General features: G+C 35.5%; 1 long non-coding RNA gene across 1 annotated transcript; it reads right to left on the reverse strand.

Annotated features, from left to right (window-relative positions):
- Positions 1-954: 954 nt before the first annotated feature.
- On the reverse strand, positions 955-14493 carry LOC110741741. The gene is made up of 3 exons (XR_002518527.2): positions 11336-14493; positions 6379-6476; positions 955-2943 (listed from the first exon to the last, which is right to left on the reverse strand). It is a non-coding gene; the product is annotated as an uncharacterized LOC110741741 (long non-coding RNA).
- Between the last annotated feature and the right edge of the window lie 4665 nt (positions 14494-19158).

Raw genomic sequence — 19158 nt, forward strand, 5'->3', positions numbered from 1 at the left:
CTATACCTGGAGACGATTTAAGTAATAGACTTCAAACAGCTATCATGGAATAGACTAACTTGCGTCCCTCCAGAGTTCATACGATAAATTTCTAGCCCCCAGTGCCTAAGAATATGACTGTATTTGGAGACAGGGCCTTTACATTGGTAATTAAATTACAATGAAGTTATTAGGCTGAAACTGAACCCAATATGGCAATAGGACTGGTGTCCTTACAAGAAGAGGAAATTTGGAAACAATTACAGAGGGAAGACTGTGAAAATACAGGGAGGAGACGCCACGTCCACAGGGAAGAGACGGCCATCTATGCAGGGAGAATCCTGGGAGATAAGGATCAAAAGAATACAGGCATTCTGACACTTCCATCTCAAAATTCTGACTCCAAAATTGTGAGAAAATACATTTTTATTGTTTAAACCACCCAGCCTGAAATATTTGTTATGGCAGCCCTTGCAAACTGATATATATCATAGGGGCCTGAGACTTAGATTTTGAGGGAGAGGTTAAATGCATTTTGCATGGAAGAGGGAATGGATTGTTGTGGCCAAGTGGCAGACTGTGGCAAATTGTATTTTTCAAAGAGGGCCTCTGCAAGATATTTTGCTCCCTGTGCTCATGTTAAATGACATTCCTCCCATGAGGTGGTTTCCATGACTGACCCCTCCCTTTGAACCCGGGTAGAACTTTGTGAGTATAGTAGAAATGATGTCATGTGACCTTCAAGGCTGCTGATACGGTTTGGCTATGTCCCCACCCAAATCCCATCTTCGATTGTATCTCCCAGGACTCCCATGTGTTGCTGGAGGGACCCAGGGGGAGCTAATTGAATCACGGGGACCGGTCTTCCCTGTGCTATTCTCATGATAGTGAATAAGTCTCACGAGATCTGATGGGTTTATCAGTGGTTTCCACTTTTGCTTCCTCCTCATTTTTCTCTTGTCACCATCATGTAAGAAGTGCCTTTCATCACCTGCCATGATTCTAAGGCCTCCCCAGCCATGTGGAACTGTAAGTCCAATTAAACTTCTTTTTCTTCTCAGTTTTGGGTATGTCTTTCAGGTATGACTACAGGGAAGCCATGCTTGACCATTTTATCTCCTTGGGATATTCCCTTGGGAACCCAGTAGACATGCTGCCAGGAAGCCAACTAGCCACAATGCAAGAACATGTGCAGAGGTTCTAGCAGATGGCCTCAGGCAAAGTCGCAGCTGACAGCCAACTTCCACTGCCAACCCAAGTGATCTATGCAATAATTCTAGTACCACCTATCAAGTAACCCCTATCTTTGGGCTGGCCCAGCAGATGCATGAGGAGAAGAGCTGAGTTATCTCCTGGATCCTTGATCATACTGCAGCATCAGGGACAAGATAATCATCATTGCTTTCACACTGAGTTTTGTGGTGACTTATTATGCAGCAATACATAACTAGAATGGAGAAGTGCAGCCAACATAAACTGTTTGTAATGTAGAGGTTTCCCTTGCATCCTCCCATCGACCTGAAATTCCCTAATTTCTCCTGATAATTTTAGTTGCTAAGTTCTTATTAAATCAACTATTGTTTTATAACCTCAAGTAGCAGGATTGCAAATTTCAAACCAAAAGCAATTAAACTAAGTAAAAATCAAAATGAAAAAGTTGGCAGGGGAGGAGGAGGTGACCTATAAGTTCATTGGTTCATTCCACTTAATCTAGAGAATTCGTTTTACCTAGACACAGGTGCACACAGGCTTAGGCATAAATTGTCAGTTTTCAACCAAGGTCTGTCCTATTTGCATTATTATATATAATTGGATTAGAAATGTCATTTTGAAATTCTTAAGCTATAGGTAAGGCCTTTCTTTGCTATCTATATGTAATCTTGACTTCTTGAAAATCCAGCCTAGAAAACATTTTTGTCTTTTTCTTTTTTTCTTGGTCCCTTCTTTAGCTCCCAAGAATTTCAGAAAATTGTTGCATCTGATATGATACTGCCAGCTGCATGCTTTTCTGTGTAATCTACAGACTTCACTTGCTTGATAACACTTCACACAGCTGTCTACCCCGAGCTTAAATGATTTTCTGATTTCTGAGCAAGAAGCGGCTACACAAATAATGGCTTCAGACCAAGGTCTTCGGCAGTATAATTATAACCACCAGGCCTGGTACAAAGAAAAGTTTTTTAAAAAAAGGCGGGGGGTTAATTTATATTAAGAGTTTGCATTTTTGTCTTATCAAATGTTGAAGAATACAATTTAAAACTTGCTTATAGTATGCCACACAAATGTCTTAGTGTCTTTTTTATCTGTATCTTCCTTTGGAGTTTATCATACTTAAAGGCAAGTCTTTTATTTTATTTTTTTTAGTGTTTCTTATTTTCTCCAGTAGAGTATCACCATGATTCTGGCAACATTTTACACTCCCTTTTGTTACAACCAAAACACATCTAGCCCTTCAAGCAGCTGTTAACGGTTATCACCTTGAAGAAGGTATCAGGAACCTGGAGCTGTCACACTGTGATGTGGCCAGGCTCACTTACAGTACCCCTTCTAACATACCCCAGGCTCTTTTTCTGAATACATACTGTATATGAAGTTACTTAAACGAAGACAAAAAATGCTAAACAATTCAAAAACTCCATCATAACAACACAAACCACTTGACAAGAGTCAAAGAAGCTAAAGAAACACCAATGACAGTTGGAGTAAACCGTTTTTTGTCATTAAGCAAAAGAGTAAACACACAAGAAGTAACACCTTTCTTTATTAGATATCTGACAAACTATGTGGGTCAATAAATTTTTTTGTAGAAATAAAATACCTTAGGAGTAAGGAAAACAAATAAGAAAAATATTTAGAACATGCTGGGAGCAGAAAAGGTGGTGGCTATTTCAAAATCCATGACCAGTTTTCCAGCTTGTGCTTGTTTTGCCATCATTTGAATCCAAAAAGGCAAGGTGAATTTTGCTAAACAATGCAAGATGATTCCAGGTTAGATAAGAGTTAAAACATACACTATTATAAGACATGAGTAGTTAATTCCTAATTTTTAAATTAAGTTTTGCAAACTCACAGCATCTCAGTAGCATCTTTAATTCCCTTTTATTTTTACCAGTTTTTATAATAAGTTGTACTAATACACGTGCTGCAAAGTACCTTTAAAACTAAAAGGAATAATGGCAAAGAACACTAACTTCTTATAGCACAGGCCTTTTTATTAAGTTTTTAAAGATAACTAAGTATAACCTAAAAAAAGAATTCAACAGAACTTTGCAAATGAACTTGGAAAAAATTATTTTTTAAGTGAGTAGGCTGAATCTGAAAGTGCATTTTGAATTCAGTCTATTGCATTCTCAATAATATTTTAAATATGGGGCAATTATAGTTCTCTCCAAAAATTTCTGACTTTATGCAAAGGGAATATTAAGCAAAATTGCAGCTAGGTCTCAAAAGTGGATAACACTTTATCCTGCTCTCTAGACCAAAACCAAGATGAGTTGAACTTACCAATCAGGGTACCCTATGAATATGAGAATATTTAATCAGAATAAAAGTAAAAAGGAAACAATATGTCTTTTCAAGGACTAGAAGCTATGCAAATGGCTTTCAACTGCCCCTTTATCACAGAAATACTAATAATGGGAGGAGACCAAGGAGAGAAGTTTGCAGTGGTGTATTAATCCCAATTCAAGAATGATGTTTCCAACTCTATTATGTTCATCTGTGTATGAAAGTATAACTGCTGCATAACAGCCAGTTTTCTTTCACAAAGGTACAATAAAAACTGTTCAGGGCTTGGTGAATATAATCTTTCTCTGTTGGTATTCTCTGAAACTGCAAGCATCTCGAGTGTAAAAGACACCCACATCTAAACTCATTTGATTCTTTTTTTAACCACTTTGTACTTTATGAATAAATACAATATGTAATTTCAGCCTATATTACATGCTGTAAACAGAAGAAGATGCACATAATCCTGTCAGAACACTTCTTGGTAATCTTTTTTCCAGGACAATATTTACTGTATATGATATTCACTTCTTCAAAAGTATTGACAATCTACTATGTTCTAGTTCTGGGAAAAATAAATACCATATATTGTATTTGTATTATGAACTTGGAGAGTGAATCTCTATTCTTTGTTGTTGGCAATGTGCTTCATTATTTGTTACGGTAAAAAAGTATTTTATTGATTGATTTTACTTTTTCTCCAGTTGTATGTAAGCTCCCTGAGGGCAGGGAGCTTTGTCTTACTCACAATTGAATCCTGGCAATTCGAACAATCCCCGACAGAGGGAAGTATTCACAAATATTTGTGGAATTGTTGTAAGAATGAATCATTGAATAGATAGATATGCTACACTTATAATTTATAATAAAGTATAATGCAATGCCTCAAAATGTCAGGCTTTAAATGTCTTAGAAAAGTTATGTTAAGAATACTACCAACTGGCAAAGGAATTTATGTTTTATAATATATCATGTTTAAGAAAAAACTGTAGAATAAAAATTTTCCTAAAGCATCCATTGGCTGATGAAATACTGTGATTGGAGGGATTTGGTAGAAAAATACATACTGGCCGGGCGCGGTGGCTCAAGCCTGTAATCCCAGCACTTTGGGAGGCCGAGACGGGCGGATCACGAGGTCAGGAGATCGAGACCATCCTGACTAACACGGTGAAACCCCATCTCTACTAAAAAATACAAAAAAAAAAAAACTAGCCGGGCGAGGTGGCGGGCGCCTGTAGTCCCAGCTACTCGGGAGGGGGAGTGAGTTTAGATCCGGCCACTGCATTCCAGCCTGAACGGCAGAGCGAGACTCCGTCTCAAAAAAAAAAAAAAAAAAAAGAAAAATACATACTAAAGCATCTAAATCTTCAGTCTGTAACAATCAAAGCTTCAAGAGGATTCTGTAAATTTGTCTATGCCTGGGATAATAATAGATAACATTATTAATCAAGTATTAGAATGTGAGTGATAATAGTAAAGGTGTTAAAGTTATGATTTAAATGACCCACTATTAAGGTTACAGAAAAGCTAATTTTCATGATGGGTAATAAATTGTTATCCAGAGATATTTTACAAGATTAAACTAAGAGTTATGTTCAAGTACAGTTTAGATCAATTCACATTTCAGAGCCACTCTTGAAAACTGTGCAACCTCGAGTGTTTTAACCTGAAGAAATGCTCCTTCAGAATATTCCTTGAATGGCTGAATTGACTGAATTAATATTTCCCCCTGATTTGCATCCATTAGATGTTAGAACTTTTTTGCCAGAGATATTAGACATACTCATCTTCTCAAAACTATGCTACTTCTCATTAATTTATTTTCTTCATATGTATATTCATCAGGAGAGGCACTCCAAGAGAGGAGAAACTATTCTTTAAATATATACAGAATTTCAGGGAATCCATTAGAACAAAACGCTTTATTTTGGGCTTAAAGGAAAGGAAGTTAAACTTTAACTTCAGTTAATTGGCAGAACAAGAAAATAAGATTAATTGCGTATGGATTTTCTAGGGATATGAAATGATTGATTGATAATAGAATTGACATTGAAAATATCAATCTGGTTTGCTACTTGGTACTAGATGAACAGAACGCTCGGTGAGAGACCAGAGCAGTCTCCAGGGAATGGGACCTCAGAATGATACTGACACAAGTCATTTCCAGAATTATTTAATAAAAGACAGAATTAATGACATCAGCTTTGAGGTTTTCGTTTAACCTAAAGATCTATGTTTTTCAAGATCTGGTAACATAGTGAAGCCCAGCAAAGTAACTAACTGCGATGGAAAGGCTCGGCCACTTCTACTTGGCCAGGAAGACGGCCCACGTGCAGGCAAGGAAGTAACTTTTTCTTTTCATTGTATGAAATTGCACACCTCAGGTCATCTGAATGACATCTTTTATGACTGCTGAATATAGAAATGAGATAATACAGGAGCTTCCCCCAGAGAGCTGAGTTATGGATTATTCTATCCGAGAATTAGGCAGACCTTCACTTAAAAGCATTGCTCCAGCTTAATGTCAACAAGACTTCATTACTTCTCCCGCTGGTACTAGAAAAATACTGCTACTGCTGAGGGTTTATACATGTTTTTGTTATAGACCCAATTTCCTGGGGTCGATTTGTCTTAGCAGTCATTTTAAGTTACAATTGGTATCTACTCTCAATGTGCTTAAGTTGTCAGATCAACTAAAATGGTGTTTTGCAAAATAGTGCATCACTATTTTTTTTAAGTCCATTAAAAATAGCAATAAAGATTTCACTGAACAGTCCTGGAGTAGGGGCAGTTATGTTCTTCTTAAGTACTAGCTTTTATTTACCAAGTGAGAAGTGTTCTTATATATGCCCCACGTGCTAGTCAAAAAAGAGTTGGGCTGAACACAGGTACCTTGAGCCTATAATCCCAGCAACTTGGGAGGCTGAAGTAGAATGTTTTGAGCACAGGAGTTCAAGACCAGCGTGAGCCTTATAGATCGATTCCGGTCTCTAAGAGAAAAAAAAAAAGGAAAGAAACATTAACTGGGCATGATGGCATGAGCCTGTCGTCTCAGCTGTTACTGGAGAGGCTGAGATGGGAGGATCATTGACTCTGGCGTTTGAGTCTTCTGGGAGTATGATCATGCCACTGCACTCCAGCCAGGGCAAGAGAGCAAGATCCTATCTCTAAAAAAAGAAGAAGAACATTTTTTCTAAAGGTAGGATTATTTATAGAGAGTTGCTAAAAAAATTTAGTATCATGATAATTTGTTACATTTAGAGAAGGAATTCTCATGACTCAATTTTGACAATTTATGACATTCAATCAGTAACATTTATGAAAAAAACTAGTATTTTGAGCAAGGAAAAAATTTCACCAATTTTTTAAAACTGATTCCTTAAGAATTACCATAACTCTTGCAGTCATGACACTTGTTTCTAAAAGTAGAAAATCTTTATTTTATTAATATAAGTAAAGCAACCCCAGCAGTAAACTCTGCTTTTAAAATATATTTAATAAGGATTTTCAACATAAGTATCCTTTAGGGTAGAAAACTAAAATCTATTACAGAGGAAAAAATTAGGGAATTGATTTTAACAGAGGATCCAAATAAAACTTGGGAATAGACAAAAATCAAAATCATGCATTTCCCTTGTTTGAACTGACAGCCCAATTATTACATATTTTTTCCTGTATTAAAACATTACATGTGCTCCATAAATATATACAACTATTATGTACCCATAATAATTGAAAATAAAATCAATGTAAAAATCATGCACTTCTTTGACATGGAGAGCACTTAAAACGCCAGGGGTCATTTCAGGGAAATTGGAATTTAGCCATTGGTAAGTTCAGACACGACTATCACATGCATATCCCTCTGGCAATATTTATTAGCTTAATGAAATTAGACACTAGCGTGTTAGTGAGAAACTTCCTAGTCAAATTATATTATTGTTATGTAAATGTATTCTTAATTGGATCCACCTTTTAATAATGAGGTCATTATAATAAAATATCAATATGAGTCAATGATAATTAACCGTCTCTATTAAAGAAGAATGGATTGACTTTCATTAGACATCACTTTTTTCACGGGATGTAGTGGGCTAGGAACAGAGAAGACTCTGCCATAATTTTCCAATATTCCTCCCTAACACTGCCCTACCCTTCCTAAGGTAGGTTTTATTTCTTCCAGTAATGTTTGCTAGGGTAAGCATGCAAAATAGGAACAGCTCTTCATACTTCTGTACAGAAAAGACCAACACACTTCGAAACATTGATGCAGCTCATGAAGAAAAATATATTTAAATTACTTTCATAGATGAGGAACAGGCAATTTTACATGAGACTCAGAAAAATTCCTAAATTCTAAAAGCTAAAAAAAAAATGGAGATAAGATGCAAGGAAGTCTAATCGCAGATTCTTTCTTCCTCTACTATTCATATGGAATTCTGTACAAGCCATACCAAGGGAATACACACTGTGAATATTAATGGTAATCTTAATAAAAGGTCTAACATTAGTGGTACCAGCTCTAATAATAGCTGTCTTCTTCAGACCCTAACATATGCCCTGCCTTGCTTAGCTTAATTCCAACAATCACAGCAGCTGTACAGAGATGGCCAGAAAAGCTTGCAGTTTACAGAAGAGGGTAACTGGGACTCAGAGACACAAGACCAAACTGTCAAGTTCACAGTGTTCCTAGTTGCCGTTCTCGGCCTTTGGAATCTAAAGCTCATGTTTCTACCACCGCAGCATAACTTTTGAAGAAATAAATTCATGTTGTTGTCAATTAAACTGTTTCCATAGTATTTTTTTTTTCAGTTTATTTCCATCATTTTAATGGCTAATTGTTGAATGCTCTTTAGGTAAGCAGTCAAATAATTCCATACAATTTCTTTATTAATACCCATAACTCCATAGGGTCAATTTGGCTAATTTAGTTTTGGGAACACACAAACCAGATTAAATATTTACAATTCAACTAGCATCTTGGCTATTGATTAATAAGTGCTACATTACAGACTGCTTATCAAATCACATGTAGAATAATCTACATGATTGACATTTGGGATCAGGTAATTTTTGCTGTTGTTGTTGTGAGAGCTGTCTTATGTATTGTAGGATGTTTTGCAGGATCCCTGACTTCAACCTACTAGATGGTAGGAGCACCCAATATCACCCCAGCTGAGAACATTAGGACTACATATTATACTAGTCCTGTGACAGGAGCATTAGAATTTATAATAATGTCTTAGTTCAGGCTGCTATAATAAAATACCATAGGCTGGGTAGCTTCTAAACAACACAAATTTCTTCCTCACAGTTCTGGAGGCTGAAGGTTCATGATCAGGCACTGGCAGATTCAGTGTCCGGTGAGGACTGGCTTCCTGGTTCACAGAAGGTTTCTTTCTGCTCTGGGTCTTTACATGGTGAAGGAGTGAGGGTGCTCTCTGGGACCTCTTTTTATAAGGGCACTAATTCCATTAGTGAGGGCTCCACCCTCATGACCTAATCAACTCCCAACGGCCTCACCTGCAAACATTATTACATTGGAGATTAGGTTTCAATACATGAATTTCGAGGGAATATGAACATGAACACTCATTCTAGAGTAAATAGTTACATCTTAGTTTCTCTATCTTCTAGTTAGGACTGGGATTTCCTGGAGTTTGTCATTCTCTCTTTAGTACCTTGAACTGGCAATATTTCTACTGCGGTCACTAAGCTATGCTAACTAAGGTAAAAGTCAGTCTCTCTTTCTTGGTTCTGCTTGTCAAAATGAGTCCATGTTTTTGAAAGTTAGAACTCATTGTTAAGACCATATCTCATTTAGATCTTTTTTATCTTCTTAGGTTTAACCCAATACTTTGCACAGAATGAATGTTTGATACAGTTTTGGTTGTTGATAGTGGTGACAAATTTACCTACATAGATGGATATGATATGATTGGGAACACATGAGAAATAAGACATAAACTTTTAAGCTGCCAATACAATCGAGATACAGATAAAATTGCAAAGTGTTTCTTAAAGAAAAATTACCTCTAAATGTTTTGTGTTTTAAGGAACTGATGCTCTGATCCTTCACATTTTTAAATGGAAATCTTTTCTTCTTGCTTAAAAAACAATAAGTCATAACACAAAGAGGGGGCAGAATGAAAAATCATATATGACCATGCACAGTCAAATATACACGTTTAAAATACCAATTATCTCACCATTTTTGAAGTCAATGGCTTTGTACTTGAGCCCATCATTTTCCATTGGTTCTCCAATTTTGTTCAATAGAAAAGGGCTTAAATGGACCTTATCTGAGTTGCCTGGCAGAGGGACACTCATCTTATCTTAAAAGTAGATAAGATATTCAATTTTGTATTCTGGGCACTATTATCAAATCTGTATTATTTTCTAAACGTAATTTGAGTTTGCCATAGGTTAGGCAGTCTCATTCTCCTTCCCAGCTTCTCTTTGTGGATGACCCAACTTCATCTATCATTTCTACAATCCCTAACCAGGCTGCAGCAGCTACTTCTAAGCATACCACTTTCACTTTTCACACTTCTCTTGGAGTGGCCTATAGCTGAGCTGTGTAACTAACTACTTAACTTCCATTTCTAGACATTCAAATTAGCTTCTGGACTGGATCCAAGGGATTCAAATTATTTTTTAGTCCCTCATTAAGGCTGAGTTGAATGAGATTAACAAGAAAAAAGTTTACTAGTTTTTTCTATCACCCTAATGAAATTTTTTTTGTAAGTACAAAAATGGTGAAAAATACAAGTTGGAATAAAACTTGAAATGTCATCTACAGGTTGATGGAAAACTCACAGCGAATTTATAAATGCAGTTGTAATTATATAATTAAGTAGTTATGCTTTGCACTAAGGATCAATCTCTTGATCATTTTTTGAGATTACCATGAGCTATTTTGCATTTTACAACTCAATAATAAAGATGAAGTAGCTAAAGAATACACATTATATCTTATCTTGAAACAGGGAGACTGTTTCTACTTATCAGAACTAGAAGTTCAAGGTCTAAAGAAAATATTTATGTGCTAAGCACACGCAGAGAGAGATACCCAAATTTAATTTAAATACTTGGCAAATACCAAGAATCACTGTCTGATAGACACTTCATAGGTTTCACAGTGTGCTCAATCTCTTTCTTCTGTATTTTCAGATTGAGTCCAACAAAAATGGTTTTCAATAGGCGTGTACAGTATGTCTACAATATTTTTTCATTTATTAAAAATAACAGGGAATATCTGGGAACTGTCTCATGGTAGCAAATTTTTGCTGATATCGAGAGGGGGGAAATCCATTTTTGGTTTTGTGGTTTGCAAAAAGAAAAAAAAGACATAATTTGATTTAACATACTCATTGTAGCTATGTTCTTATTTTATTTTTTTGCCATATGAATTTTTCTATATAGTTTCTCTTTCTCCCATAAATGAAACAAAGTTGGCATCAGTAAACATTTTCAATAACTGGAAAAATCACAATTTAGGTATGGTTACAAGCATGTTCTAGAGGTTTTCCAAATATTATACCTAAAAATGATATTTAGATTAGATTGTATCTGTTTTAAAAATGAAATTACAATATAGCACCTCCATTTAAATGCTTAAGCCCACCAACATGGTCATATGTATGCTGCCAGGTAAATATTTTTCTATGTGTACCTCAGAATATAGTTCCTCCTGTCATCTCTGTGCACATACCTGAACTGCTAGCAAATGGGTCATTTATTAGGAAATTCGTAACACTGCAGTGTTTTGTTTTGTTTTGTTTTGTTTTAACAGGTTAGCCTTATACATATTGGTCATGAAAAACTGGTACAGGTTGAACACTAATACCTCACATATGCTCCATGGGCTATTAAACTTCAAAACATCAAGCAACGCTGGTGTTTGTTGGCTGGGCACAGGATCTTCTCTTGCACATTCCTGAGGGAGCACCGAATCAGTCTCACTGTGATGGCAAAGGATTAAAGACAGCTTTAGATTTAAGCTTGGAGCGATACTTTTCTTCATTTAATGACAAATCCTTTGAGCAGTTTTTAGATCTCTTGGCCTTAACATTTTGACACAAAATCGTCTATTATTCTTTTTTTAGCCTTTCAAATTATTTGCATTCAAGATGACCCTGAGATTGTGAAGCAAGTCGATAAAACACAGTGACTATTGTTGACTACTTACATATGGAAACCAAGAGAGCTGTTTTCCATTTTATACAACCAAAATGAAAGACGAATAGATTTGAATCTTTGGAAAAATACTTAAAGCAGAGGCATAGCTAAGGTTAACAGCTTGGGAAATATGACAGGGGTAGAGCCTGGGGAAGTATTGAACAGAAAAAAAAAAGAATCAGAATATACAGAATATACAGAAAATGTCAAAAATTATTTAAAATGTGTGCCATGGTTAAAGCAGTGACATTTTCTTAAATGTTATCTCTCATATTTAGGGGAATATTTATCATGTTGCTGAAAAGTAAACAAAAAGGGTAATCAAGATTTTAACAACATAGAAAATGATATTTGCTTTTGTTTCAAAATTACCCAAACCCCCAGATTTTACATTTTGAAATCTAAAAAGATCTCTTGGAAAAAACAGAATTATATATTTTTTATTCCAAGTTCATTGAAATAGTTTCTTTAGGCATTAGTTGTCTTTAAAACAAACAAACAAACAAAAGCAAAACCAAACAAACTAAGAATTTTAAAAGTGTAGTAAAGTGAGAGATTGCATTTTAAAATCAAATTAATTGTTACCTTAATGAGATAATAGGAAAGAGTTTAATAAGTAGAAATACTCTAAGGTTGCGTTCATCCAATACTGTTTTCGTATTATGGTAGCAGTAACTTTAAATACATTTCAAGACTGTTAAAATCTAGGGTTTTAAATGTTACCAAATGGTAAAAAGTAGTAGTTTAAAATTTTACTGATCAAATTTTGAAATGGAAAATATTGTAGAAATCAGTCTTATGTTCTCAGTTGGGAAGGGAAGACTTCTAAGTGTTTCCTCGGGGCTTCTATATCATTAGTAAAATTTAAAGGTTTAAAAATCAACCACATGCCCTGGCCGGGCTCCTTCATTTACACAAAAGCGTTTCCACCTGCCCTCCACCTGTTCCTAGCCATGAAAAGACTAGACAAAGACTGTTTCATTCCATGTATTCTGAATTTTTCACATTTTCAATATCCAAGAGACAGAATCTTAAAAATATATAATTAAGAATGATTGCCTGGAAGTTGCCATCAACTTAGGCTGAAGCTATTTAGTAGTTTGGGGTCTTTTAAATTAACACGATGAACAACAAAAAGCAGGGTTAAAAATGTCTTTGAAATCTACACCAAATAAATATTTTAATAAGCTTTCTAGGAAATTACCCAAAGGGAATAATATATGCTTATTTTTTAGTTAAAGTTAAAGCCTCAGTGATCCCTCAAAATGAAAACTTAAAACTCTGCCCCTAACATTTCACCTTACTTGATTAAGTTCATACAACAGGACTTGAAATATTCTAAGACTAGGCTGAGTGCAGTGGCTCAGGCCTGTAGAGACCTTGGGTCTGTTAAGGGTGGAGGGGGGGTTGGAAACTAGGTGTGATGACCCGCATTTCTAGCTGTTAGGGAGCAGGTGCCAGGATCCCTGGAGTTTAAGATTTACAGGCTTCAGTGAGCTATGATAGTTCCAGTGTCTCCAGCCAGGGTAACAGAGAGAGAACCTGTTTCTAAAGAAGGAAAAGAGAAAGAAGAAAATAAGTATTCTAAGACTAAATTACCTGAAATTGAATACCATTTTTTCTTGTAAACATTGTTTTAAAAATAATTATAAAGTATAAATGTCATAGATAATGATGTAAAATAAAGGGTGAATGGCAGATTATCAATATACACAAACAGATGTCCTTTAAAAAAAAAAAAAGTGTAAAGACAAGGGAAAAAGATAAAACAGTATGAGAGTAACTTGATCTAGTTGAAAGATGACCAGCAACGACATTAAGTCACAAAGGAATTGAACTTGAAGGAAACAATATACATTTCTTAACAATTAGCAATTAAAGCACGCAATAAAAATGGCATCACTTTATCATCTTTCATTGTATGAAAACACTAATACCAAACATTAAGGAGTCACATAAACTATTAATAATGCACTTAAAAGAACTGAAGTGGGAGTATAAACAAAGATATCTATGGCAGCTCATTCCCAAGGTGCTGTCTGATGCCTCTCATAGGGTCTACTCAAATCAATTTTAGAAAGAAATTCTTCACTCTCTAGAATAATACATATACTTAACCACAGGAAACCTCTTAAATAAACAGGGTGCTTATGTGTCATTATTCACACTGTGTAGCCACAATCCAGCATCAGAGAAAAGGAAAGAGCTGGCAAGACATACTTATATAAAAAGAATGGTATCTTGGGATGGAATACATGATATATTCTCAAAATACATACACACCAGCATTAAATGGGAGGCCAAGATAACGGAAAGAAAGAATGAGGTTTCGATTGAGGATGCTTAGATAAGAAAAGCGCAGAGCCCCCTTTCCTGGGTCAGGTTGCTTTTCAGGGCCAGCTCACCTTTGTCAACTTCCTAGGTCAAATGTCATGGGAAAGAAAAATAATGATCCAAATCAGTAACTTTAAATGATAGAATAAATAGAGAAAACAATTGTCTGAGAGAAAGCTAACTCTATTGTAACGTTTAGCTACCAGAGAAGAGGAGAGTTCAAAGAACTTAACATGAAATGTAAGCAGATAATAAGTTTTACTCATTGTTAATTTGTCTCACGATTGTGTCAATGCACACTGGTCACGTGACTTCCACAAGGAAAATGCATTCTTCACCACAGCAGATCGCCTTCCTCACTAAAAAACCAAAGGTATAATAGGGGTTACTGTGACTGTTAGAACTTAAAGGCCTACACTAGATAAATTCATAGTCATGTTTTCTAGATCAAGTAAATAAATACATATGCATACATATATATTATATGTTCACATTATATACACCAAGTAAAAAAATTCATACATATATATTCACATTCTCCTTTATATAAATTAAATATGTTGATGTATATATACATATACATCTTTGCCTTTAAATATTATTTGTGTTATTATTTCAAATACCTTTGGTATAAACTTTTATTCAACCTTACTATTTTAAAATGAAACTACCCCCATCCTGGTACTTACCTTGCATTATTTTTTTCCATATTTTCTCATTAAGGAAACATGGAGAAAGAGAAGGATCCTCCATAACTTTCCATTTTCAGGCTAATTAAATTATAGACCAATGGAATAGCATAGAGAGCCCAGAAATAAATCCATGTGACATTCATTTTTGACAAAGGTGCTGAGGATATACAGTGGGGACAGGACAATTTGTAACAAATGTTGCTGGGAAAACTGGATATTCGTATGTAGAAGAATGAAACTAGATGCCCATCTTTCACCATATACAAAAATTGATTCAAAATAGATGAAAGGCTTAAACGGAAGACCTGAAACTATGAAACTACTAGAAGAAAACACTGGGGAAATGTTATGGGACACTGATTTTGGCAAGATTTTCTGAGATAAGAAATCAACAGCACAGGCAACGATTGCAAAAATACACAAACTGGATTACATCAATCCAAAAAGCTTCTGCATGGCAAAGGAAACAACAAAGAGACAACCCACAGAAAGGGAGAAAATGTTTGTGAACTATGTATTTAACTAGGGATTCATAATCAGAATGCATAAGGAATTCAAACTGCTCAACAGCAAAAAACAATCTAATTACAATGTGGGCAAAAGACCTGAATAGAAATTTCTCAAAAGAAGACATACAAATGACCAACAGCTACATGAAAAAATGCTCAATATCAGTGAGTCAAGGAAATGCAAACCACAAACACAGTGAGATACCATCTTACTCCAGTTAGAATGAGTAGTATCAAAAAGACCAAACATAAATTCTGTTGAGGATCCCAAGAAAGGGAAACACTTTTACACAGTTGGTGAAAATGTGAAGTACTGCAGCCATTAGGAAAAGCAGTATGGAGGTTCCTCAAAAAACAAAAAATAAAGCTAACATAATTCATCAATCCCATTGTTGTGTATAAATTCAGAAGAAAGGAAATTAGTATTTTGAAGAGATATATGTACCCCCAGCAGCATTGTTCACAGTTGTCAAGATATGGAATCAACTTAACTGTCCATCAACAAATCAATGGATAAAGAAAACGTGTACACATATACAATGGAATATTACCTAGCCACGAAAAGAAAAAAATTATGTCATTTGTAGCAACGTGGATGAAACTGTAGGTCACTGTGTTAAGTGAAATAAGCCAGACATAGAAAGATGAGTATCACATGTTCTCACTCTCATATGGGAGCTAAAAAAATGGATCTCTTTGTATTAGTCCGTTTTCACACTGCTGATAAAGACATGACCAAGACTAGGCAGTTTACAAAAGTAAAAGGTTTAATGGACTCACAATTCCACGTGGCTGGGGAGGCCTCACAGTCATGGCGGAGGGTGAAAGACACAGTCTTACGTGGTTGCACACAAAAGAAGAGTGACTGCCAAGCAAAAGGGGTTTCCCCCTATAAAACCATCAGCTCTCATGAGCCTTATTCACTACCGCGAGAACAGTATGGGGTTAAGAAACCACGCCCATAGTTGAATTATCTCCCACTGAGTCTCTCCAACCACACGAGGGAATTATGGGAACTATAATTCCACATGAGATTTGGCGGGGACATAACCAAACCATGTCACTCACGAAGGTAGAGAGTCAAATGGTGGTTACAGGGGCTGAGAAAGTAATGAGGAAGGGGAGAAGAAGATAAGTTGGTTAAGGGGTACAAAAATACAGGAAGCTAGAAGGAATAAGTCCCAGTATTTGCAGTAGGTAGGGAAATTACAGTTTACAATAATTTACTGTATATTTCAAAACCCCTAAAAGAGAAGAATTAAAATGTTCTTAGCACAAAAGAGAAATGTTTGAAGTGATGCATAGTCCAATTACCTTGATTTGATCATTACACAGTGCATACAGATATTGAAATATCCCATGTATCCTCAAAATATATACAACTATTGTATATCAATTTAAAAACCCTGAAAAGTAAGTCTCCTTCTCAAAAAATAAATAAAGTAAAATATATAATAGGTAGTACTGTAGCATGCAGTTCACTGACTTATTTTGTCCAAATACAGTAAGATTTTGTTTAGACCATATGAAAGGTACTTTCAATTTTATAAACTAGACTTTTAAAATACAAATCGCAATGCTTAAAAAATGTACTTGTGTCTTTGTAAATAGCCTCTGTAATACTTAGGTATATATGCCCTCTCTATGGAGGAAAATATTACATCAAAAAGCATTTTTTAAAGAAGGACAAGAAAGTGTGTTTTAGACGCCTGTTTTTATAAGTTAAATCACTCACCTAACCTTGATCAATCTACTCTTAAGGATCCAAGTCTCCTGATTTTAAAGAGCAGTACTTTGCTTTCCTAATTTGTAGCTGTTTCCTATCCAATTGCCAGGATTTTAAAAAGAAGGAATTGTGAGAATTTCCACACTGTTTTGGAAGAAGATGTAATCATGGATGTCCTCCAGCAGCTAAAATCTGGCCTATAACCTAATTGGAAATTCTTGCTTAGAGGAATTTCCTTTAAATAGTAATGAGTTAAGTATCTGTGTGTGTGAACAGAGCTGTAGAGTGTTAGCAAGAGTAGCTGCACTTTATTTTTTCCAAAATTTGTGCTAAGTGCTATTCAGATCACAAGTTTAATTGATAAAATCAAGTTGAAGTGGAAACTAAGATAGATATACAAGCACAGTATAACTTGTGAACAAATAGCCTTCACCTTAAAGTTAATATTTTTAAAATGTGCATATAGAGAATATTCACTTTTTCCATGACTCATAATTAACAGGGCCTTACCTTTCTAAGGCAGATTAGACAACACAGTCTAATTAGTTCCATAGCTGTTTAGGCAAAAACTATCGGAGTATAGATATTGCACTAATTTTACTTTACTTTTAAGGACATTAAGACACTTTTGAAGACAAGAGAAGCTTTCGTGTTTGTGTTGTAGTTTATTGCATGGGGGATTTTCAGGTGGAAATGTTTTTTGCTATTTTCAGCTTGTTGTTAAGTGCTTCTTCCCTGAATGCCAAGGTAGGGACAGAGTCTACCTTTTAGTGATTGGGATATTGCCATTTCCTGTAAATGCAGCCACATGATGGTGTGAGGTCTAAAGGTTTGCTTCTTTTACATTTTGATGGCTTCTATTACACTAGTCAGACTAAAAACAACAGAAAAGCAAAGAAAGGGAGAAGCATTTAGAAGCACCTTCTTTCTGCTCCTGAAGCGGAGCCACAGGATTTCCATCAACGGCGTTTGAGCCCTAGCGTCATTGCCTATGAAGAATATTCTGGCTTGTTCAATAGAGATAAAGCACAGCGTATCCTCAGATATTCACACTTTTTATCTGCCTTCTCTGCATATTTTCCAAGATCTTTATTACTACCATGCCTTTGTCTTTTCTCGTCAGATCTGGCAGAGGTTGGGCATTGTTACTTGGTGATGATGATGTTACTTCATTAGGACTCAACAACTCCCATGAGAAAAGCCAGTACATCTGCTGAGAGTCAGCAAACACAGCCGGGCAGCAGTAATAAGGGATGTGCAGGGGGCCCTGCCAGGCCTGCTTCTCTTTCATTCTACGTGACCAAGTACCCAGTGGTTGCCAATACTCACCATGCTTTATATCTCAGTTTTCTTTTTCTTTGAATATTCACCTGCAAAAATACTTATTCCTTTTAAGGTTTCTTCTGGGAAATGGGTAATCTACCTTATGTTTTCCAGTTACTTTTCTCATTTCACATTGAACGTGTGCATTGCTATGAATACCATCACTCAATAGTGTTACTCTTCTTAAATATGTTTTATCTACTTAACGATACTCAAATATGTAGTACTGCTAAATAAATTTACACTGTATATTTATCAGTCATAATACACTACGTATTTTTTCAGGACCTCTCCTTGACACTGTACCTTTTAATGTTTGCATCCCCAGGATCTAGCACTGAGTGTGGCCCCTAAAAATTGTTCAAGAAATAGTTGCAGAATCTGCTAAGATTTCTTGGGTCACCAGAGTCTCTGGCTTCCAGCAATGGTTTCTTCCATTCTACTGAAGATTTAGATCTCCTTGCCATTTTCTTGAGGCTCTTGAGAGCTGGGACTTTTAAGATTGAATACATAATCATCCAATGAAACTTGTTTTTTATTTCTTTTATTTTGAGATTTGCAGTTTACAAAAATGGAATTTCAAAGAGACTCTAGCGAACACAAAGAGAAAGAATTTCTCAACCAGATTGTTTTCCAGATTCTTCTTATTATTTTAAAGATGCCCTTCTGAGGGAAGGAAACAGTGTGGTCTCAACAGGACTTAACACATCAAAGCAAATAATCTACAACTCACCCATATTAATAGGAATGGATGAAATTAATTCAGATTCATTGACATTTGTATTTAAATATATTGTAAAATTAGATTGTCATACTCTTAACTGCTAAATTACATATTGCTTTAATACTAAAATACCTAAGACATTTTAGAGAGATCAGAATTCAATGGTAGGTTATGTAATACTCT

Source organism: Papio anubis, chromosome 15 (genome assembly GCF_008728515.1).
Source record: "Papio anubis isolate 15944 chromosome 15, Panubis1.0, whole genome shotgun sequence".
NCBI lineage: Eukaryota > Metazoa > Chordata > Mammalia > Primates > Cercopithecidae > Papio > Papio anubis.